This window comes from Humulus lupulus, chromosome 1, assembly GCF_963169125.1.
Source record: "Humulus lupulus chromosome 1, drHumLupu1.1, whole genome shotgun sequence".
Taxonomy (NCBI): Eukaryota; Viridiplantae; Streptophyta; class Magnoliopsida; order Rosales; family Cannabaceae; genus Humulus; species Humulus lupulus.
The window spans coordinates 67,948,851-67,974,820 of NC_084793.1; positions in this window are offsets into that span (position 1 = coordinate 67,948,851).

The following is a 25,970-nucleotide window of genomic DNA, read 5'->3' on the forward strand; positions in this document are numbered from 1 at the left end:
AGAATCTCCATTACCTCCTTTGTAGTGATCAAAGATACACAAGAATTGATCAACCCTTTGGCACCTCAAGACCCTAGGGTTCGAAATCCCCTTCTTCTTCTCCTTCTCCTTCTTTCTCTTCTTTCTTTCCTTCTCTTCCTTCTCTATGCACACATAAGCCACCACAAAAATGGTTCAAGCTTCTCCTTGTTTCCCTTCTTAACCTAGCCGAGCCCCCTTGATTCACTTGCCCAAAATTAAGGCTTCAATCCTTCCCTTAATTCCCTCTCTTCAATTAAAGTGGTGGAGCACAAAAAGGGAAACAAAATCACTTGCCTTGACCGACCACCCATCACTCCCTCTATCTCTCTCTCTCTATGTTTTGGCTATGTGTGGCATTTTCATACTAACCTCTTCATAATTCTACCTTCCATACTTAGCAAACGTCAATCAAATCAAAAGTCTTACCCAATTTGTCTGTAGTCTTCATTTAATTTAAAAAATAATTGTAAAAGAAATTTCCTCTATTTCCTTCTCTTCCACACGCCAATCACCTTCCCTATTTCTTTCCTTTTATTTTTCTTTTAATTACTTAAATAAATAAATAAAAATTAAAAGAAATAATGCATGGGAAAAACTATTGCATGCTTACCATGAAACCATGCACATGCACACACACAAGTGCTCAAGTGCAACTCTACTAATCCTGCACCTTAGTGCACCCAACCAAAACTTAAGAAAGCTCTTAAATAGATTATTTAAATAAAGCAAATAACAAAATTAAATTCACATAATTTCTACCAAACAATTCAAACAATTAAAAATAATTTCCTAACACTTAACAATTAATAATAAAATAAAGCACAAAATTAAATAAAAAAAAATTATGTGCTTAATATTTTTTCTTTATCATTTAAAAATTGTGTACACTTAACAATTCAAAGTTGTACTTTATCATTTTTTTCACACTACTCTATGTAGAGGAAAGAAAAATGGAGAGATAAAGTACAACAAATATTCTTATCTTGTTTGGTATGAAAAATAAAATAAAATAATTAAAATGTTAAATTAAAATTTAATGATTTTATATAATTATTTTGAATTAAAAATAAGAGTAAATAAATAATTTGGTTTAAATATATATTGTAAAAAAAAAAATTCTCCAATTTTGGAGAGAAAATTTTTAGTAGGACCCATTAAATTTTTTTCCATTAATTTTCTTTCATCATCTTTTCTTCCCAACCAAACAAATAAATTTTCTTATTTCATCCATTTTTCTCTCCAAATTTTTCATTCCTTCTCATTTTCTCCCCTACCAAACATAGGGTAATAGTATCTTCTGTCAATTAAAAGAAGTGGTTGTTAATGGTACATAGTTAATGATGAAATAGATGTTATTATTAGCCACGAGTCACTTTTTTTTTTTATAAGAACAACTATTGAATAATTAAAAATTCTTATACATATTAAATTTATAAATTTCAAATAAAAAACATAATAAATAAAAAAAATCAAATTATTAATTATTTTTAAAAAATAATAAAAAAAATGCTAAAGAGCATCCTAGAGTGCCCAACACCCTATATCGCTATTCATACAAATAAATAATGGGTCCCATATATTTGAATTTAAATTGAAATAAATGAAACCCTATACTAAATTACATCAATGATAATATATCATGTCCTAGGGTGTTGGCACCCTAGGGTGCCTTACAACAATGCTCATAAAAAAAGGTTATTCAATTGACACATCATTTATTTCTCTCATTACCTTTCTATTATTAATTAATTATACATATAATTTTAAATATTATTTCTTAATGCACCCCTCTCAACACATTAAGTATATATAAACATTAAAAAATCAGTTTAAAAATTAAAATTGCACAAAATATAAGCATAGATGAGGAAGAATACAAAATTTAAAAGAAATATAATGAATAATATAGAGGGGTGAAAAAATAAGTATTTTCAATATTTTGTTTAAAGGGTAATTTTGTACTTGTGAAATTTTTTTAAGAATGGGGTTAAAAGAATTTTTTTTAATTTTATAATGGTGTAATTAGAAAAATGGTGAGAGGGTGAAAAAAAGTGTGCTAATAGAAGCACCCAAAGAGAAAATAACCAAAATTTAAACCAAATTTAAATAATCTTTTATGGGTTTATCAAAGTAAAAAAGGGTAAACAATTTAAATCTAGGTTGGGCAAAGTGGACGAGGTAGAGTTATAGATTCGGTTGGTGTCGTGGGGTCGAGAGTGTTGAAAATAATGAAGGAATGACTGTGGCCCAACTAGAGTAGGCAAGTGCAATAGGAAGCTTAATGTATGTCGTACATTATACAAGAATAGATATTACATTTGTAGTTAGTAAACTAAGTAGGTTTACTAGCTATCCAAGTATACAACATTGGAAGACTATTGAGAAAGTTCTAGAATATATACCTCAAAAGGACCAAGAACCTTAGCCTTTATTATTCAAATTTTCCTAGGGTACTTGAAGGGTATTCCAACGCAAGTGGATATTAAGTGTAGGAGATAATGCCTCCACAACCGATTGGGTGTTTACAAAAGGAGGTGGTGCAGTTTCTGTTGGGAGTATATCTTATTATCATAAAGTTAATATGCTAATTCAAAGGAATTAAACTCTAGGTAATCGTATAAAAAATGGAAGAATGACACAACTTAAGACAAGGAAAAGAGATGAAATTTCTTGAAAAAAACCATAATTACATAAAATCATAAAGCTATGATTTAATGTAATAAATCAATGAAAATTAACATGAAGGCTTGACACAATAGAATTGTTGTCCAAAAAACTCTATTCCTAGCTTCTCATAAGAGATTGCTTGAAGCTACTACAATGGTGGAATGAGTCTTGGGATTAACAAGCCTTGGTCCTCAAACAAGTCAAATTTTCTCTATGAAGATTTTAGAGAAAACTAGTACCCTTTGTGAATTAGAGAGAGAGGAGGTTTTAGAGAGAGAGAATGAAGAGTGATCAGTTCACCAAAATCTCAATTGAACCCCTTAAATAGTGTAGTAATCGTCATTAGTGTTAACTAATGAGATTAGAGCATTTTAAACTAAGTTTTGGAGCCAAAACACGTAACTATACGGATCTGTACGAACGACCCATGCGATGCATCGCTTGCGCCTGGTGTAGAAAACACATATACAAGATTTTTTTTATTATCATGTGATTTCTCATTTAATCAAACATAAATAGAAATTCTAAAACATGTTTGTATTGGAATTAACTATAAACACAGAGATAAAGTAAATCACTTACTTATATGCAACAGAATTAATGAGACACCTTTCAGTTCTCTCTCATTTTGTCCTAATCTGATTGCTAGTGTTGACCCTTGATTTGGCCAACGACACGGAGTCAAATAAAACGATAGAAATGAGATGAATTCAAGTCAAGAAGATAAATGGCACAAGGATTTCACATACTTTAGAGTTAAACTATTGAGTGACTTTTTGTTGGTAAGCTGCTACTCGAAGTTGAGCTTGCTCGCGCCTTTTATTGACTAGATCCAAAGACTCCATCAATAATTGATCATTAGTGCTTTGATCGTATGTGAGCCTTCTGTACGATGGTGGATTTAGCTCAATAGGCAACATGGCCTCATACCCGTATGCCAAGGAAAATGGCGTATGGCCTTTTGCTGTTCGGTGGGATGTTCTATACGACCAGAGTACTTCTGGTAATTGTTATGGCCACGCCCCTTTTGCTTCTTCGAGTCATTTCTTCAGTGTGTCCTTCAGAGTCTTGTTAACAGCCTCGACTTGTCCATTTTCCTGTGGATGAGCTACCAATGAAAAAGTCTTTATAATTCCATGCCTTTCGCAGAAATCAGTGAAAAGATCGCTGTTAAATTGTGTGCCATTATTTGAGACAGTTTTCCTGGGCAACCCATACCGACATATAATGTTTTTGACAACAAAGTCCAATACTTTCTTGGTCGTTATTGTTGCTAGTGGTTTAGCTTCGACCCACTTTGTAAAGTAGTCAACAGCGACTACTGCATATTTGACATTCCCTTTTCCTGCAACCCGATAAGATCAATTCCCCATACTGCGAATGGCCACGGGATTTACATCTGTCTGAACTCATTTGGGGCTGCTCGCGGTATCTTGGAGAATCTCTAGCACCTGTCACATTTTTGAACGAAATCCATAGAGTCCTCATTCATGGTAGGCCAGAAATACCCTTGCTTGATCTTTTTCGACAGACTCTGCCCCCCAGCGTGATCTCCACAGAAGCCTTCGTGGACCTCTTGCATCAGCTCCTTGGCCTTCTCCTCAGAAACACACCGTAACAAAGGCATTGAGTATCCTCTTCTATACAAAATTCCGTTGACCAGAATAAATCAAGCTGATTGTCTTTGAAGCGTCCTCGCTTTGTTTCTTTCTACTGGCAGCAATCCATGTTCGAGATATTCGATGATGGGTGTCATCCACGTGTCTGTAGCCTGAATCACTAGTGAGGATTATTGTATTTGAATGATTGGTGCCAACAAATGTTCAACTGGTACTATGCTCAAGGTGTCGGCATCTTTCGCACTTGCTAACTTGGCCAAGGCATCAACATTTGAATTCTGATCACGATACACTTGTTGGAGAGTATACTTTTCAAATTGTGCCAGTAATTCCTTTGCTTTGTTCAAATAAGCAACCATCCTGAGACCCCTAGCCTGATACTCCCTCGTAATTTGATTAACTACTAGCTGGGAATCACAATATATTTCTAGTGACTTTATATCCATGTCCTTAGCTAGTCTTAATCCTGCGAGCAGAGCTTCGTACTCGGCCTCATTGTTGGACGCTGTAAAGTTGAATCTGATTGCACAGTGGAACTGATGTCCATCAGGTGTGATTAAAATCAAACTCGCTCCTGCATTATGCTCTTTGGAATAGCCATCTACAAACAAATTCCAGGAAGGAGCTTGATGTTGACTTTCAATTTCTTCCATTGGTTCGCTAACTGGGATTCCGGTGAATTTTGCGACGAAATCTGCTGTAGCATGTCCTTTCACTGCTGCTCGTGGAGAATAAGAAATTTTGAACTACCCTAATTCAACTGTCCATTTTAATAACCGACCAGCGACTTTTGGTTTTTGCAAGACTTGCCGTAATGGCTGGTCGGTGAGTACCACGATGGGGTGAGCTTGAAAGTAGGGTCGCAGTTTTCTAGAGGCCAGAATCAAGAAATAGGCCAACTTTTCTATGGGTGGATACCGTAATTCTGCCCCCAATAGCCTCTTGCTCACATAGTATACTATTTTCTGAATGTTGTCTCATTCTCTAACTAGAACAACAAAGTTTCTTTTTCGATTGGTTTGGATAGGATTGGTGGTTGCGACATGTGGGATTTTAACGCCTGAAAGGCCTGCTCGCACTCTTCTTTCCATTCAAACTTCTTGTTATCCCTTAGTAGATTAAAAAATGGAACACACTTATCTGTTGACTTAGATATGAATCTACTCAGGGCAGCAATCCTTCCAGTTACGCTTTGAACATCTTTAATCTTGGCAGGAGACTGCATCTTGATCAATGCCTGAATTTTTTCGAGATTAGCCTCGATTTCTCATGAGTTTACTATGAATTCCAAAAAATTTCCTGATCCAACACCAAAGGAACTCTTAAGAGGGTTCAGCTTCATCTGATATTTTTTCAAGATGTTGAAGCATTCTTCCAGGTCCTTTATGTGTTCTTCAGCCTTCTATGACTTAACCAGCATGTCATCGATATATACCTCCATGTTAACGCCGATCAGCTCTTTGAACATATGGTTGACCAACCTTCTTTGACTTAACCAGCATGTCATCGACATATACCTCCATGTTAACGTCGATCAGCTCTTTGAACATATGGTTGACCAGTCGTTGGTAAGTCACACCAGCGTTTTTCAAACCGAAGGGCAGTACTTTGTAGCAGTAAAGTCCCGTATCTGTTCGAAAGCTAGTGTGGTCCTCATCAGATGGATGCATACTAATTTGATTGTATCCAGAGTAAACATCCATGAATGATAAAATTTCATGCTCTGATGTAGCATCGACCAGCTGGTCGATTCTCAGAAGTGAGAAACAATCTTTCGGGAAAGCTTTATTAAGGTCTATGAAATCCACTCACGTCCTCCACTTGCCATTCGGCTTGGGAACCAGTACGAGATTAGAGACCCAAGACAGATAAAATGCTACCCTGATGAATCCATTTTCCTTTAGCTTCTCAACTTCTTCTTTTAGGGCCTTCGATCTGTCTTTGTCGAGCATCCTTCTTTTTTGTTGCATAGGTGGAAAGTTTTTGTCTATATTTAAGACATGGCTGATCACTGCTGGTTCTATCCCAACCATATCTTTATGCGACCAGGAAAACACCTCTTGGTGCTTTTTCAAAAATTCCACTAGTTTGTTTTTTGTTGTTGTCTCTAAGTTTTTACCGACTTTCACAACCCTGGTCGGATCAGCTTCTTCTAATTGGACCTCCTCGAGGTCTTCCACAGGTCCCACGTTCTCTTCAAAATCCCCAAAGCGAGGATCTAAATCCCTATCCTCATTTTGGGGAACACCCTATTTGGTGACCTGTTCACCTGATTGGGTTTATATTTCATTTGTCACCAGCAACCTTTTCTCGGATTTTTCTCCCGATCCACCTCTCTTCGCTTTGGTGATTGAGAGTTATAATATTCCCGTGATTCTCGCTGGTTTCCCAACACGCATCCAATTCCTTCGTCGGTTGGAAACTTCATGGCCAAATGCCATATTGAGGTCACTGCCTGCAGATCGACGGGAATGGGCCTTCCAATCACAACGTTATATACGGAAGGACAATAAACTACTATGAAAGTAGCGAGTAATGTCCTATTCGTAGGTGCAGCCCCTGCTGTGACTGGAAGTCTGATTGATCCAGTTGGTGCGAGCCCTTCGCCGGAAAAACCATAAATGGTTTGGTTGCATGGTTCCAAATCTTGCACTGACAATTTCATTATTTCCAGTGAAGATTTATACAAAATGTTGATTGAGTTCCTGTATCCACCAACACTCGCTTGACCATCATGTTGGCAATTTGAACATTCACGACCAGAGGATCTGAGTGGGGAAATCGAACATGCTGAGCATCTAGCTCGGAGAAAGTTATCGATTCTTCCTCTGTTCGAACTGTTTTGGGAGTTCGCTCCTCGACGTTCAGCATTTCAATATCCTGATCGTGACGTAAGGTTCTGGCATACCTTTCTCTTGCCTTCCCACCGTCACTTGATATATGTGGTCCTCCACAGATGGTCATCAATGTATCAATGACTGGAGCTAGCTGTAAGGAGGCAAAAATTGGCACACAGGTGCCTGCTCGTTGCTTCCTTGAGCACCTTGCTGAGAACCTCTAGCTGCTCACACATACCTTCTCAGATGTCCTTGTCTAATAAGGAACTCAATCTCATCCTTGAGCTGGTTGCACTCGTTGGTGTCATGGCCATAGTCGTTATGAAAATGAAAAAACTTGGTAGTGTCTCTCTTGGATATATCATTCCTGGTTGGGGCTGGCCGTCTAAATGGAACAGTAGTGTGACTGGCCTGGTATACCTCCACTCTGCTATCGACTAGGGCTCTGTAATTGGTGAACCTTGGCTCGTATCTATTCTATTTCGGGCGCTTGTTATCAGACGTAGTCAGCTCGTAGTTCACCCTTTTCCCCCCATTCTTCCCATTATTTTTGTCGTTGCCATTGGTTTTCCAAGACCCATTGGCGGCTTTGGTGGGATCTTTTTTCTGGCGTGGTCGTCTGTAGGAGACTTTCCTTCATTGGCAATGACCTCCTCGAGCTTGATATACCTGTCTGCTCGGTCTAGAAACTCCTGAGTGCTCTTGACTCCATTCTTTATCAAATTGTTCCAAAGAGATGAGTGGCGTCGTACCCCAGCAGTGAGAGCCATCATCTTTCCCTCATCCCCAACTGTCTTGGCCCCAGCAGCTGCTCGCATGAATCATTGAATATACCCCTTTAGGGTCTCTCCTTCCTTTTGGTGTATTTCGACCAGCTAATTGGCCTCGATCGAATGTACTCGAACAGCATAGAATTGTCTATAAAACTGCTTTACAAACATTTCCCAAGAAACTATACTGGTCGGAGGGAATTTGAAAAACCACTCTTGAGCAGTTTCGGATAAAGTTGCCAGAAATTTTTTGCATTGAACATCATCTGACACCTTTTGGATGTCCATCTGTATCTCGAATTTGTTAACGTGAGATACAATATCTTCTAATCTAGTGAAGTTAGGCAAAATTGACATTTTAAATTTGTTGGGAGTCTCTGCCACAGCGATTCTTTGTACAAATGGAGTGCCCTTTCTCCGATCAAACTCTATATGGGATGTCCGGTTCCCAACCAGTTGTTGGACGACCTAATTTAAAGCATCTAGCTGGGCCTGTATATCATCTACTACTGCTGGAGTGATAGGTACTTGGGGAAAATACTTGTCATGCGTTTCCTTTCAATCATTGAGAACATCCCTCATATCTTCTTCCCTACGCCTTTGCTCGCTCACACCTAGTCGGTCAAAGACATTGGGTTGTTTAGGTTACCCCCCAACATTCTAGCTTATTGGTTGGTTCTCCATTGGCGGGGGGTTCTGTCCTTCACCCCTCTCCTCTTGCCGTCGACCAGCATTCCTCCTGCTAGAATCCACATCATTATATTCATGCCCATCTCTAAATTGTGATCTATGACGGTGCGACCTGTTGTTTGCACTATTTCCCTCTCTACTTGCCGAAACGTCCTGATAGATAGGTTGAGGCATGCGTTGGTTGGTAGGTCCCCTGGCATTGTTATGTCGTGAGGGACCCCTGACCACAAAGCCTGACTCCACTTGCCTTCTGCTCCCCGGAGGATGTTGTCCTCTACTCGGAGGGTTTTGTTCCTCAGCTGTCTGGCGTCTAGGGCTTCTAGGATGTTGTCCGGCCCTATTCTGCCTTTGCTGCTGGGTGTTTTCTCGACTAGCACGAGAGGGTGGTTGCTACTCAAGATCATGGAAAGGCCTCTCGTGCTGAGCAGCAGGGGGTTGCTCTGGCATCTGAGGATGCACTGGTTGTGGCAGATTGTGGTGATGCTGGGGATGCTCTAAATGTGGATTTTGTTGTGGGTGGCTAATCCGGTTGGGAGGCAGGTGCTGGCTGTCCTCGTGCCAATTGAAAGGCTGCCTCTAGGGATGCAGTGGCATCCCTTTGCCGGTGGTCCATGTCAGCCTACCGTTCATTCAGTTCTTGGTGTTGCCGGTCAATCTCCCTCTGCTGCAACACCATTGTTTCAGCCACATTTTCTTGATTAGCTATCAAATTAGCTAATTCTTTTTGCAGCACAATTAAAGTTGTCCTTAACGTTTTAGCATCCATCTCCTCCTCTTCCAATTCTACTTGTGGTTCATCCTCAGCTACACCTTGTGGAGGAGGTTGAGTTGGCACATTCGCAAAGGTTTGCCCAATTTTCTTAGTTGTTTTCGCCATTTGATCTTCTTGGAGGTCTTGATTTCTTGCTCTCAATGAAAGCACGAAAATGTTGACCCGTGATTTGGCCAATGACACGTTGTCAAATACAACGACATAAATGAGATGAATTCAAGTCAAGAAGATAAATGGCACAAGGATTTATAGTGGTTTGGCCCCAAGTGATGGTAATGACCTACGTCCACTTAGTGTTCTTATTAATGTAATGAAAACCTGCGATCAATAAACCAGGGTTTACCGAGTTTCACAAGCTCAATAATAGTTACAAAGAATTGCGTAACAAAAATGATTTTCTCTCTTAGTCTTCGAAAGATCAGAAAGATCCCAACCCACTCTCATGAGCCCTTTGAGTCTTATTTATAGTCTTAAGGATCTCCTTATGGGCCGATGGGCCTTGATTACATTTAATACAAACATATCTGAATAATAATGGAAATTATACTTTTTACATGAATGGAAGATCAAATATCTCTAGAAAATATCTGATATGTCGCGACCGGCTCTGGTCGCCCAAGAAATATGCCCTCTTTCGTACAAAATCTCCTCTGGTCGATGGTTGACCAGAACATAATCACTTCAATTTCCATGTGCACCTCACGTGCATACTAATCTTGCCACGCCATCAAGTGCATATTTTTTGGGTAAACAACTAGGAATTTCCAAGAACTGAAACATTATAAGAACGTAACCATGATATTCCTTGTCAATCTTTGATCAATCCTAACTAGTGTGTGCAATTTTCTCAACACATGAAATAGAGATTTAGAGGAGAAGAAGAGAGAGTGGGTAGAAAAGTGTAATCTCTAGGGCTTTCTTTGAATGAACACTTACCCAAAATTGTCTTATGAAAACCCTAGCTATAACATTTTATTTATGGACACAACCTTGGGCTTATTTTCTTAATTAAATTAATTGTCAAACAAAAGGTAATAAACACCATCATGACCGGCCACACCATGTGGGTTGGGCTCATAATATGTGTCTTAAATTTAAGGCACAATGGACTCAAATTCAACACCCTTTTATTTATTTATTTTATAATTAATTAATTAATTAATTAAATCCTTATTCAAATTAACTATTTATAATTTGAAACTTGATTTAATATTATTTATTAATATTAACACTAATTTGTTATTATTAATAAATATGTCCAATATTTTACAATAACTCTTTTTTTTCTCTCTCTAATTCACAATTCATGTAAATATCACAAAATTGACATAGTCAATTCGATATTCTAAATTGATAATTAAATCAATTGTTTGAGATTTATAGACTTGATTTAATCAAAGATGACGTGGGGACCATGGATCCATGAAGTCAAGCTACAATAAGTTCTCGTGAGTTTATTTATAGTATAAATTATCTCACACTTATTAATTCCTCTTGACTCTACCATAAACTTGGAATTGGACTCTTGAATTCATAGAATGTACTTTGGCTAAAGTAAATACATTATTCATTGTTATAACCATTATCGTTAGTCAATCCTCTATCGATGACCTATTAATTAGATGTGTGAATTATAATGTGTTGACGCGGTTCTTCGCCAACAGGTAATTAAGAAAATAAGAGAAAGAGATTAGTGCTTAATCATGAACCGAAACAGATGAATGATCTTTAAGTGGACTGATGACACAATTACATTTTTTTAGGTGGTTCAAAGGTTAAAATCCTTCTACTCCACCAGCTAATATTATTGCTATGCTTCTGGTATTCTTTTACAGGGTATTTTGTTACACAATAGAATCTAACCCTTTGCAACTCCCAGGGTCTCCATATTTATAGGAGAGGGCACCTGGGAGTTGGTAAGGGGGGTCATCCCGTGACCTTCTGACCCATCATGTCACTTCTGTGACATTCATGATTAATTCCTAAAACCTGACAAATGAAGTGTGGTCTAATCAATAGGTAAGGGGGATAATGGGCCGCACGGCCCAACCCAGTCGTGGGTGCCTGAATACGCACGTTCATGCTGCGTGTCCGAGAATTCAGGGATATATCAGACACGTGATGTCTGATATATGCACGTTTACATTGTGTGGTTGACTTTATAAGGAGTCACGGCTTCCCACTCCAGCTCGTACCTCGAGCTGGATACCTTCTTAGCTTGCGGTCTTCATATCCCTGTCTCAGCCTTTAAATAATCTTGGTCAACCTTTGGTTACCTCGAGCTAAAGAGGTAGGTCCTTACAACAGCAGCTCCGTCCACGTGGCTGATATAATCATGCCACTTCTCAGCTCGCTAATAGCCCGTGGAAAATTAGGGCGTACATGTGCCCCCCAAGCCTTTGCTCGTGGCACACGACACCATCTGGGGCCACAGTGGGGGCTTTTAGGATTCTCCATGGACTCTCCATATTCCACCTATTACACAAGCACCGAATACGTGGAGCATCGTGGTTGGTGACGGTACGTCTTCCGAGAACCGCATTAATTGGCCTAGCCTATCCTCAGCCGTCATTTCGCCTTTCGAGTGGAGAGCCCCGGATCCCACATCAGGACAATCCAACGGCCCTCCTCACACGGTCGTTTACGTATATAAAAGGGGTGGACACCTTACGCATGGGCTGCCCGTTTATTTGAAAATTTTCCAAATTTCCCATCTTCTTCTCTCTTCTCATCCTAAAAAAAAAACCCTCTTTTTCTTCCAGTTACTGTTCCCAACATTCCAGAAGATCAGGTGCAAGGGCTCCTTTGAGGTTTTGGAACCAGTTACTCCGCCGAGGCCCCAACCCAGACGACCCCTTCATCCCCCTCCCAGCAAAACACTTCGTAAGTTCTCTGACTGTGCATGTTTTAAATTTTCTTTTTACTGTAGCCTAGGTAAATAGTTACTGTACCTGCATGCAATATTCTGCTGGTTTTTTGTGGGTATGAAGGGTGTAGGTTTTTATTTTAGGGCATCGATTGTAGAAGAAAAACATTTAGGAGCATGGTTCATAGGGTGCGTTTTCTGGGGAAATTTTCTGGGTAGGATTTTTGGTATGATTGTTTAAAATATCCAGCACTTTGGGGCAAAACTGGGTAGCTTAGGGGACACGCTTCACAGGCGGTTTTGCACCTCTTGCCTACTGAAACTTTCCTTCCAAGGAAAACTTTTACCCTGACCCTCCTGACACACGAATTCCGAGTAATCGGGGATCTGTTGGGAGCACAGGCGCGTGTTCATAGAACCGCGTGGTCTCACTCTCCACGGGCTGAGATTACCTCAGCCCGTGCAAAGGAAACACTTCTCTTTAGATCATTTCTTGTGTTTAGGTCACCTTTTCTAAAATTACTTCTTTTGTTCGCTAGGCGATCAGATGGGACCCAAGAAGAACGCTCCTAAGAAGAACGCAGGCAGCTCGTCCTCCCAACAATCCAACAGAAAGGAGGTGATGACAGACTCCCCAATCCCCGTCTTTGGGCCGGCCGTGGAGCAGGAGCTCGAGGTGGCGCCCGATGCTTTTTTCGAGGCCGAGAGGATCGTCTCGAAAATCACCGACCAGGGGAGAGTGAATAAAATATTCCTCTCCCACAACATCGAGCTGGGGAGGGGCGCCCTAATCGCCCGACCTCCCCTTGAAGGTGAGCGGAGCTGCGCGCCGCTCGATGAGGAATACGCGGCTTTGAGTGAAGAGCACTTCAAGGCTGGGGCCTTCCTCCCGCTGGACCAATAATTCACCGACTTCCTCAACTACGTGAAGTTGGCTCCTTTCCAGCTCTCCCCCAACTCTTATCGTTTGTTGGCAGGGTTGAGATATCTGTTCCTAAAACAGGAATGGGAGGTCCCCACTCCGGTGGATATCTTGTATTTTTTCTGCTTCAAGGCCAGCCCGAAGCAGCGGGGGCGAGGCGACGGGTTCTACTACTTGACCCACTTTCCAAACACGGCTGCGGTCATCGAGCTGCCCAGCCACCCCAATGACTTCAAAGACCAGTTCTTTATGTCCAAGGGGTTTCGCAACTGCGAACTTCATTACTTCAACCGTCCTCGTAAGTGCCTTTTATTCTTAGCTCGTAATTTAAGTATTGGTTAGCTTCCCTTTACCAGTTTCTGACTTAGAACAATTCTACAGTCATTTTCACGAGGACAGACAAGTTTGTGATCCTCGGGAGTCAGTACGAGACACTGGTGGGTTTGCCCCCCAGTGAAAAGGACTATCGCCAGCTCATGACAGATGAGACGATTTTGGCATGCAAACTGATCTCTCCAGGCCAGACTTTGGCCTTGAGGAGACCCCGGGGGCTTCCCCCAACTCGCGAGATGAGGCCCATCCCCGAGGAGGAGGCCACGGGGGAAGGAGAGGATGAGGACGAGGAGGATGAGGTGCCCCTCATAAGGAGGAAGCGGGCGCTGAAGGTCGCCCAAAGAATGGACGAGGAGAGGATCCAGTCTGGAGCAGCCGCAGGTTCCTCTGGGCAAGGTAATCCTTACATGTTCAGGGGCTTAGATAGGGCCACCGCCGATCCTCGGTTAGCTAGGTTTAATCCCAACCAGCCCGTCCAACGCCATCGAAACAACCCCGACCTCGACGTAACCCTACTCCAGTGTGTCGACTGGCTCGTGCTGTATTACGAGAGTAGCCGCCCTAGGGGTACTGTAGTCGTAGACAACACCTTAGCCTTTAAGTCGGCCCTCTTTGAGGAGTATGGGACTAATCTCCGGTCGTGGCCCTCGCTTCGGGAGGGCACTGTAGCTCCGGGTCTTAGGCAGTATGTAGAAGAGTCTAGTCCCGAACCAGATTTGGACCCAGAACCTATTCCAGCTCGCGAGGTCATTCTCTTAGATTCCCCCGCAGGAGCTTCGGGGCCGATGGTCGTGACCATAGATTCCTCTTCTAGCTCGGGGGGTAGGATCCCTTTCAATATATATACTTGAGTTCTGCTTTTTTTCCCCTTATTTGTGTTCTTGCATAAATGCTTACTTGCATACTAATGTTGTCTTTGTTTTGCCAGAGGAAATGTCTCAGCCCGGGAACAAAGACCTGCGAGCTATGTTCACCGGAGGGAACTCTTCTGTTAGAGCCTCTGGGCCCAAAATGAAGAAGCTCCGGGTGGCGAAGAAAGCTGCTGGGACCCCAACCAAGTCCCCTGCAAAGGGGAAAGACCAGACCCTAGCTGTCCAGACCAAGGTACCTCCACCTCCTGCCGTAGTGGAGAAGATGCCCCCGCCCCCTCCACGAGCTCCGGCCTTTGTTCGGGATACGAGGGCAGAGCCCGGGATTTTGGCAACCGCAACCCTCGAGGTGCGCATTCCGGTGGACCCCCAGGCCCTGGAGAAAATTCCTGATGTCTTTCGGGGGACGGTGTACGAGACGGCGACCTACACCGTCGACCACTACTACGGCGCCACCGAAAAGGACCTGCGGGCGATCGAAACAAGGAGCCCGGAGAGCGTGATGGAGTCTTCACTGGGAATGGCTCTAACGGTAAGCTGGCTTTATATTTTGTACTCTTTTGGTTATCATGCATCGCAAGTTCTTTCTACTTTGTTTTTTTTTTCTAAGGCAGTTGCTTCTCTGCTTTGTAGGGTGCCTTGGCTCTTCACCGGAGCATTTCCAGGTCCAAGGCTCGGCTCGAGGACATGAGGGGCGAGCATCAGGCCATTTTGGCCGCCCAGTAGACTACCTTGGCCTCCCTGAAGGTTGCCCAAAAGCAGAATCAGGAGGCTAAGGATGCCTTGGCGGCCGCGCGGGCCGATTTGGATGCGTCCCGTCCCAAGCTGCAAGAGGCCGAGGCTAACAAGGCCGCCCTAGCCGCTGTGATGGCCGAACTTGAGGAGGCCAAGGCTGCCCGGGCCGCATTGGACTCTGTAAAAACCGAGGCCGAGGAGGCTAAGGACGCCTTGGAAAAGGAGAAGGCGGCTTCCAGCTCCGCCATGGAGGACATGCTATATCACTGCTGGGTCTTCAACCCGGATGGCGACTTTTCCTTCCTAGGAGTGGAAGTCTGGGAGCCCTTCCTGGAGGGGTTTAAAGCTCGTCTTCAGCAAGAGGCGCCCTCTGAGACCAGGGAGACCTCTATAGCGGCCGAGCAGGAGGGCGAGACGGCGACCTCAACAGAGCAGCCCGGTGGAGCCTAGGGCCTTTCTTTTTCTTTTTTGAACACATTATTATTATATATATATTTTTGTAACTTTTGTATGAGGTTTTTCCACCTTGAGACAATTGGCTTTATCCATTTTTGCTTCTATACACTTTTATTTTTGTTGGTGCTGTGATTGATGCTTTTATACTTTTCTTAGAAAAAAACATGTTAACCAATCTTGACCCAACTTCTAAGATAAGTCCCGATTGCACTCCGGACATTGCATTAAAAACTTAGTTCGCGTTAACCTCTTATTGATATCTCGTGCTTTTTAAGAAAAACAACAATCAATCAATTTGAATTAACTTCTAAGTTTTATGACCTGGTTATGTCCAGGACGTTAGTTTGAAAACTTAGTTCGCGTTAATTTTTATCAATATCTCGTGCTTTTTAAGAAAAACAACAATCAATCAATTTAAACTAACTTCTAAGTTTTGTGACCTGGTTATGTCCAGGACGTTAGTTTGAAAACTTAGTTCGTGTTAATTCTTGACTAATATCTTGTGCTTTTTAAGAAAAACACCGATTAATCAATTTGAATCAATTTCTAAGTTTTGAGCCGACCTGGTTATATCCAGGATAGGACTTAGTTCGCGTTAATCCTTTATCAATATCTTGTGTTTTTTTAAGAAAAACAACGATCAATCAATTTGAATCAACTTCTAAGCCTTTTTAAGGCGACCTGGTTATATCCAGGCACCATATGCCCCCCCCCCCCCCCCCCCCCCCCCCATGTAACTAGGAAAGGGTATTTCGTGGTTACTTAAGATTACACCCACAAATATACACAATAATAAACAAAGATTTAATTCTCATTGCTTAAAAAACAAAAAAGGTGGCCTTTAAGCCTTACAAGGGTGCTACTGATAATATTTCTTCAAATGAATAGCATTCCAGGTTCGTGGGACTGCTTCTCCATTAAGCCGAGCTAATTTGTAAGTTCCTTCCTTAATGACCTCGGTGATATGATATGGCCCTTCCCAATTCGGTCCCAATACTCCATCTTTGGGATCCTTACCGGCTAAGAAGACTCTCCTGAGGACCAGGTTGTCAATGCTAAAAGCGAGTTTTTTGACCTTTGAGTTGAAATAACGAGTGATTTTCTGCTAGTAATGTGCGAGCTGAAGCTGCGAATCTTCTCATCTTTCATCAATCAGGTCGAGGGAGGCGCAAAGTAGTTCGTGGTTGCGGTCCTGGTCATATGCCTGGACTCTATGCGAAGATACCTTAATCTCGACAGGGAGGACTGCCTCACTCCCAAAAGTCAGGGAGAAAGGAGTATGACCCATAGGAGTCCGATGCGAGGTCCGGTATGCCCACAGAACCTGGGGGAGCTTTTCTGGCCAGACCCCCTTGGCTTCGTCTAGTCTCTTCTTAAGGCTCGCCTTTAGCGTCTTATTGACAGCCTCGACCTGGCCATTTGCCTGGGGATAGGCCACGGATGAGAAGCTTTTCACAATTCCGTACCTTTTGCAAAATTTGGTGAAGAGGTCGCTGTCGAACTGAGTCCCATTGTCGGATACGATTTTCTTGGGTAGCCCGAATCGGCAGATAATGCTCTTGACCACGAAGTCGAGGACTTTCTTGGAAGTTATTGTTGCCAAAGGTTCTGCCTCAGCCCACTTCGTGAAGTAGTCGATGGCCACCATAGCGTAGTGGACCCCACCCTTTCCAGTAGGGAGGGTGCCGACCAAGTTGATTCCTCAGACCGCAAATGGCCATGGGGACGAGATTATCTTCAGCTCGGCTGGGGGGAGCTCGGGCAACCATGGCGAATCACTGGCACTTGTCACATTTCTTGACGTATGAGATCGAGTCCTTTGATAGAGTGGGCCAGTAATACCCTTGCCTTAAGACTTTTAGGGCCAAGCTTTGCCCCCTAGTGTGATCCCCGCAAAAACCCTCATGCACTTCCTGCAGGATGGCCTTTGCTTCGCCTGGCAGAACACATTGTAGGAGAGGTAGGGAATGCCCACGTCGGTACAACACCCCATCTATTATCGTATACCTTGGAGCCTGATACAGTACCCGCCGTGCGTCATTACGCCCCTCGGGTAACTTTCCATTGGTGAGATACTCGAGGAGGGGGTTATCCAGGTCGGTCTGGCATTCAATCATCTCGACCTCTGCTCTGACCTCTTCTATACTTGATTTCTCCAGGAACTCTACCGGTACTAACCCCAAAGCCTCCGTCTCCCCGGAGGTAGCGAGCTTGGCGAGGGCATCTTGCGTTGGCGTTCTGCTCTTGAGGTATCTGCTCGATTGAGCCTCGTTCAAACGCGGACAGTCCGAATTTTACCTTGGCCAGGTAAGCAGCCATCTTGGCTCCCCGTGCTTGATACTCACCTAGCACCTGGTTTACCATGAGCTGGGAATCGCTGAAGCATTGAACGGAGCTGGCCTTCAGCTCCTGGGCTATCCTTAGCCCGGCCAGCAAAGCTTCGTATTCTGCCTCATTGTTGGAGGCCTTGAATCCGAATCTCAAAGCCGAGTGGAATCTATGCCCTTCTGGGGATATCAAAATGATTCTAGCCCCGGAGTCGTTCTCATTGGATGAGCCATCCACGAAGATCTTCCATGACGCCTAGGTCGAGGTGACCTAGGGTGACCCTTCCACAGGATCCTCCATGAGTCCTGTGCACTCTGCCACAAAATCAGCCAGGGCCTGACTCTTTATAGCAGTTTGTGGGGTGTACAAAATCTCGAACTGACTGAGTTCGATAGCCCATTTCAACAGGCGTCTCGATGCTTCAGGTTTTTGCAAAACCTGCCTGAAAGGTTGATCGGTCATGACGTGTATTGAGTGGGACTGGAAATACGGCCTGAGCTTTCAGGAGGCCGTGATAAGGCAGAACGCCAACTTTTCCATCAACGGGTATCGAGATTCGGCCCCGAGAAGTCTATTGCTGATGTAGTAGTCCGGTTTCTGAACCTGGTCTTCTTCACGGACCAATACGGCACTAGCTGCATCCTCTGTGACAACTAGGTAGAGGAAAAGAGGCTCTCCTGCCTTTGGTTTGGACAATACGGGCAGCTCGGCCAGATGTGCCTTCAGGTCGAGGAAAGCACTTTTGCACTCCTCTGTCCATTCGAATTTCTTATTTCCTCGGAGCAGGTTGTAGAATGGCAGGCACTTGTCGGTGGATTTTGAAATAAACCGATTAAGGGCTGCCACCCTTCCTGTCAGGCCTTGAACGTCCTTACGTGACCTAGGTGAGGGAAGCTCAAGCAATGACCTGATCTTATCGGGGTTTGCCTTAATTCCTCGGGTATTGACGATGAAACCCAGGAATTTTCCAGACACGACCCCAAAAGTGCACTTTTGAGGGTTAAGCCTCATGTCGTATTCTCTTAGTATCTTGAAGCATTCTTCCAGGTCGGAAACATGGTTATCGGCAGTCTTTGACTTGACCAGCATGTCATCAATGTACACTTCCATGTTCTTCCCGATCTGGTTGGCAAACATTCTATTCACTAATCTCTGGTATGTAGCACCGTCGTTCTTCAGTTCGAACGACATGACTTTGTAACAATAGACATTAGTTGGGGTCATGAAGCTGGTGTGCTCCTGGTTCGCTGGGTTCATGGCAATCTGATTATAACCTGAGTACGCGTCCATAAAGGACATGAGCTCGTGCCCCGCCGTGGCATCCACCAATTGGTTGATCCTTGGCAAGGGATAACAATCTTTGGGGTAGGCTTTATTCAGGTCGGAGAAGTCGATGCAGGTCCGCCATTTCCTGTTGGGCTTCGGGACCAGCACGGGGTTGGCGACCCAAACCAGAAACTTGGCTTCGCGGATAAAGCCGCATTTCTTGAGCCGGGCTACTTCTTCTTCTAAGGCCTCAGCCCGAGTTGTTCCCAGGCGCCTCTGTTTCTGGGACTTTGCATGAACGCTTTTATCCAAATGAAGGGTGTGCATGATGACATTTGGACTGATTCCCACCATGTCCTCGTGTGACCATGCAAACACATCCAGGTTATCCTGCAGAAACTTGATCAGCTCAGCCTTCCTCTTGCCACAGAGGTTTTTCCCGAGCTTAACCATCCGTGATGGATTTTGTGGATCGATATTTACTTCCTTGAGCTCTTCAATAGCTTGGAGCTCGGACTTGTCCTTGCCTATTCGGGGGTCAATATCCTCACTTAGGATGATACTTTCCCCCTCGGCGCTCTGAGGTTTTTCAATCTCAGGATTAGGCAAAGGTTCCTGAGATTCCTCTTCTCCACCTTGGATGGCCATCGTCAGCTGCCCGGGTTTCGATTTTCCCTTCATGGAAATGCTGTAGCATTCCCTGGCAGCAAGTTGATCACCACAGAACGTGCATATCCCCGTGGAAGAAGGGAATTTCAGCGCGAGGTGGCAAACAGAGGTGACGGCTTCAAAAGCCATAAGTGTAGGTCGGCCCAAAATGGCATTGTATGCAGCGGGGCAGTCGATGACCACGAACTCGAGGAGTTTTGAGACTATCCGAGGTCCCTCTCCTAAGGTGATCACCAGCTCGATCGTCCCTATAGCCGCTGATCCTTCTCCCGAGAAACCATACAGCATCATGGAGGTCGCCTTCAGCTTGGCGACAGTCAAACCCATCTTCTCCAGCGTGGACTGGAATAGAAGGTTTACCGAGCTCCCATTATCAATCAGCACTCTCCTAACCCTCTGATTAGCGAGCTGCACTGCTACGACCAGAGGGTCGTTATGAGGGAACTGGACGTGGCTAGCATCTTCTTCAGTAAAAATGATTGGTTGCCTTTCCAATCGCTGCTGTTTTGGCAGATGCTGCTCGGGGACGAACTCTACTCCATTATGAGCCTTGAGTTCATTGACGTACCTCTTTTGGGCACCCTTGCTTGTGCCAGCCAAATGCGGACCTCTCGAGATTGTGGATATCTCTCCTCCTATCACTGGAGGAGGGACATCTTGATCTACCCGAGACCCGGGCTGACTGACCAGGACTTCCGGAGCAGGTCGGCTTGTTGGAACCCTGTTCTGCGCATACTGAGCCAAGGGGCCGGCTCTGATGAGAGTCTCGATCTCATCTTTCAGGTGTCTACAATCATCGGTATTGTGGCCAACGTCGTTGTGGAAATGGAAAAACTTGGAGGTGTCTTTCTTCCCCTTCTGGTGCTTTAACGGCTCTGGCTTCTTCCAGGGGAGGCGAGCAGAGTTTGCTAGGTAGATGTTCTCCCTAGAGTGGGTGAGCTCCGTATAAGTCGCGTAGACCGGCTTAAATTTTTCTACGGACTTATTCTTCTTTGGGCCGTGCTGGTTGCCCTCACTGTTCCCCTTTCTCTTGCCTCCACCGAACTGGTTATTCTGTGTAACGTTCTGGGTCGCTGTTACGACCTCTGTTCCCACTCCAGCGGGCTTCTCAGGGACTTGGCTGGTTCCTGCAGCTGAGGCTTGGGCTTCCTCCAAGTTGATCCACCCTTGGGCCCTATTTAGGAATTCGTTTACTAAGCTGACTCTCTTCCTTTGTATTTCGTTCCAGAGTCCCCCTCCAACGAGGATTCCAGTCCTCAAAGCCATGATCTTGGAGCTGTCATCTGCGTCTCTGGCCCGAGCAGCGACGTTCGCAAACCTGCTCAGGTAAGCCTTCAAAGGCTCGTTGGGTTGTTGCCTTACGCTAGCCAGGGAGTCGGCCTTGACGCGAGCAGCCTTGGAGGCTCGGAATGCTCTTTCGAAGTCAGCAGAGAAAGTTTTCTAGGAGCTGATTGACTGCTTCTTGTTCTGTTTGAACCACTGTCTGGCCGACCCAGTCAATGTGGAGGGAAATATCAGACACCTCAGCTCGGGGCCAATGTTGTGGACCATCATCAGTGTGTTGAACATACCCAGATGATCTGACGGATCTCCGTCTCCGTTGAATTTGGACAGGTGCGGCAACGGAAACCGGGCGGGTATGCTGTTGCTGCTATGCTGGGGGCGAAGAGCTCAAGCTCGTCCCCTGAATCATATTCGTCTTTCTCTTTCTCCGATAGGAGCTTCCTCATTAGCTCCTCCATCTGAGCCAGGCGCTCAAGGATTTTGTCCTGATTTCCTTGGTTATTCCGGGGCTGTTCTACAGCTTCGTCCATTGTATATGTTTGGTGGGTTATTGCCCCTCCTATCTTGAGATATGTTATTTGGGACATTCCCGCCGTTATGTACCTCGGACAGGTCTCCCCCTGAGCGAGCATGGCTGTCACCTCCTACTGGGTCTCCCCTATGAGAGTTAAGGCAATCCCGTAGGTCGCCCCTCGGGGTGGCTTGAGGACTTTGCGCCGAGCTTAGGCGCTGGCGCAGGTCTCGGCCAGAAAGGTCACTCCGGCAACTTCCGGTCCAGTAGCTCCCGTTAGAGAAGCTTGGAGCCCGCCTCTAGGGGTGAGGATCCGGGCTTCCTCTGAGCGCCCTGCTACGATGGGATGGTCCTACGGATGGCGGGTTTCTCCTGCTGCTTCCATAAGCTGGAATATCTCGGATAGGCCGAGGAGGAGACGGATCTTATTGGTGAAGGAGGATGTCTGACCGGGGATGCAATCCTGGTTCTTTCAGGGTGGATCAGGTTAGGTGGGGGCCTTTCGGCCCTGCCAACTTGCGGGTCCTGCATCTGGTGATCTGGACGAGGCGCACGACGGCTGGCTGGGACGGGCTGGTGCTGTGAGCCCTCCCCGGATCTCCTTCTAGAATTCCCTCGAGCCCTCCTGGGCGTGCTCGAGGCTGGCTGTGAGCTGGGAGTTGAAGTTCGGACCGAGCGGCTATACTGTTGTTCGGCCCGGAGTATTTCTGCGAAGTTTGCCTCTCGACAGTGCGATGAGGGAGTAGAGTTGGACGTCGGAGGTCTGACCGAGCGGCTAGGCCTGGACCGATTACCCCGGCGGGACTTACGAGTCTCGCCTTGCCTCTTTCCGACATTAGCGTCGGTTGTAAGAGGGGGTAGTCGGGCCAACACCTCCTTAATCTGCTGATTAGCTTTCGCCAGTTGACTCCTCAGCTGAGCGTTCTCCATCTCTACCGCTGTGTAAAAGTCTGGATTTGGATTAGGTGGCCGGGGTGCCGAATTTCCAGTGTCATCCTGGCCTATTGGCTGCTTGCCCGGCCGCTGCTGAACTTCAAGGTTTTGCTCACCGGAGATGGCGGCATGACAAGCCTCCTACCCATCATGTTGTTCCGCCTCGTTACCATGTCTTGATCGCGTGGTCACCATAGTTGGATGTTTGTGATAGCACCAATCTAACTAGCTCTCAATGAAAGCACCAAACTGTTGACGCGGTTCTTCGCCAACAGGTAATTAAGAAAATAAGAGAAAGATATTAGTGCTTAATCATGAACCGAAACAGATGAATGATCTTTAAGTGGACTGATGACACAATTACGTTTTTTTAGGTGGTTCAAAGGTTAAAATCCTTCTACTCCACCAGCCAATATTATTGCTATGCTTCTGGTATTCTTTTACAGGGTATTTCGTTACACAATAGAATCCAACCATTTGCAACTCCCAGGGTCTCCATATTTATAGGAGAGGGCACTTAGGAGTTGGTAAAGGGGGTCATCCCGTGACCTTCTGACCCATCATGTCACTTCTGTGACATTCATGATTAATTCCTAAAACCTGACAAATGAAGTGTGGTCTAATCAATAGGTAAGGGGGATAATGGGTCGCACGGCCCAACCCAGTCGTGGGTGCCTGAATACGCACGTTTATGCTGCGTGTCCGAGAATTCAGGGATATATCAGACATGTGATGTCTGATATATGCACGTTTACATTGCGTGGTTGACTTTATAAGGAGTCACGGCTTCCCACTCCAGCTCGTACCTCGAGTTGGATGCCTTCTTGGCTTGCGGTCTTCATATCCCTGTCTCGGCCCTTAAATAATCTTGGTCAACCTTTGGTTACCTCGAGCTAAAGAGGTAGGACCTTACAACAGCAGCTTCGGCCACGTGGCGTCCACGTGGCTAATATAATTATGCCACATCTCAGCTCGCTAATAGCCCGTGGAAAATCAGGGCGTACATAATGTTTTACCCCTCATTGCTATTTTATCCTTAACTCTCCCTAAGGTCCTTGTAAATGATAATTCCGTAAACTTAATTACAAAAATGAATACTCAATCATTTAACCATTTTTGGGGTGGCAATTCGTGTCATCGTATTGTGTCATGGCGAGTTGGCATGTCTAATTGGTCAACCCTAACCCGACCTGACGTGTTCTCGTATTGCTCGTCGTGTTCACGTGTCGACCAAACCCATCCCACACTACTTGTAGATCGACATGATTAGTATCACATTTTTTTTATTTATTTTACATCAATTTTTATCACGCATTTGACTAATACACTACATAAAAATATATAAATTTTATAATAAACAAAATTGATGAATTAAGTAATTTATTGCAAAATATCAACACAATAAACAAAATTTTAATATCAATTATTTATCAAGTGTGGATTAGTTATGCTGTATTATTTTAAGAAATTGTTTTCTACTTTAGATTTATCTTTTATGAAAATAAATAATATTTTAACTATAAATTAATATTTTTAATGATATACTGAACATAAACGAGTCAATTCGTGTCAATTTCGTGTCACATGGCTTGACCCTAACCCAACCCATAAAATGTCGTGTCAAACGGGTCTGACTCGTTTTCGACCCACACTTAATTTTTCCAACCCTTACCTGCAAAATTCGTGTCATGTTTTCGTGTCGAAACCCGTTTTGCCACCCATTTGAACTAAGCTATTAAGGAAATCATATTTTCACTTCTATTATGAAAGCTATAGATTTCATATCTATGATAAATACTCTCGTTCAATTACACCATTGAATCTCCAAGATATAAGTATAGGCTATGTCGTAGGGTAAGCTTTAACGAACATATCAAAAGATTCAGATAATATAATTAATAGAAATATTATCATTCAGAATTAAGATCGACTTTATTTATGGTCAACGTTATGACACTGATTATATTTGATAATAACAATACTTATTTATCTATCAATAATCAATGTCGGTCCTAGTGTGAAGTAACTAGATACATCTGATCTTTTCTACTTGGTCAATGTCTTGGAAAAGGCACCACACCAGTGCACTGATTTAATCTTAGGACTAATTCTTTTGAGCACATAATTACAATTATAATTGATTGTGACCTAGTTACTATAATTGAAACTTGTTACACATGTTCAGGATTTTATAAACGTTTGTATTAAATAAATAATCATGTAATACAATACGTGAGCAATGCAAACAATTTCTATTCTTTATTGATAATAAAATGTGTTACATAAGAAATATGGTTTTACAAAGGCATAAAACCCCAACACCTGGTAGGCAATGCATCACCCTTATGCAAGCGATGTGTCGCCTGTCTGGGTTGTTGTAAGACAGGCGATGCAACGCCTCTCAACAGACGTTGACTTTTGACCTCGTGCATTGCCCCAAAATACCTTCAAATGCCACCAACATTTTTGGATGCTCTTATATACTTCAAAGAAACACTTTGGACCCAAAAATATAATTTTAAAATGCATGCAACAAAAGTCATCCCGCTCATGTTGACTTTAGTGAAATAGTTTATTATTTTGCACCCTTTTGTGCACAACTTATTTCACTATATATTTAACCAATCCTAATAGTTTCTTGGGGCTCAAAGAAACAAAATTGTATTTCACACTCAACCATGAAAGTTGAGTTCATAGCTCTTGCAACTACTGACAAAGAGGTTGAATGGTTAAGGGATCTCTTGTAAGGACATCCCTATCATGAATGAGAAAGTGATAGCCATCTCAATCCATTGTGATAGTCAAGTAACACAAGCTAAACCTTACAATAGTATATATAATGGGAAGTCTAGACATTTAAGTTCTAGACATGATTACGTGAGACAATTTATTCAAGATGGACTTATTTAAATACCTAATGTGAGATCTAGTGAGAATTTAATGGATCCTTTTACCAAACATCTCACAAAGGAATTGGTGAGCTCAACATTGAAAAGGATGAGATTGAAACTCCTAGAATAGAATTCACCAATGATGGTAATCCAACTCAAAACTAGGGAAACCTAGTCTAGAGTTCAATGGGTAATAACAAGTCATTGATAAGTGAATAGGTGCAACACTAATTTAGAAGTTTTTAATGAAATTCAGTTGTGTGCAACAAGCATCTATAAAGATAACAAAGTTGATATAAGAATTTTACCTAAAGTGGACTTATAGAGGTGGTATTGCCTCTCATAGGAAGTTTTGGAGTCTTTCTCGAGATAATTCATGAATGGATGAGCACATGGACATAACGATACTAAGTGTGTAAGAGGAAAAATGAGTTTCAAGTAAAGGTATGTGAGGTGTTACCAGTTTCATTACATGAAATATTTGGTTTAATGCCTTAAGCAACCAATGATTTTGATTGAACCTTGTTACAT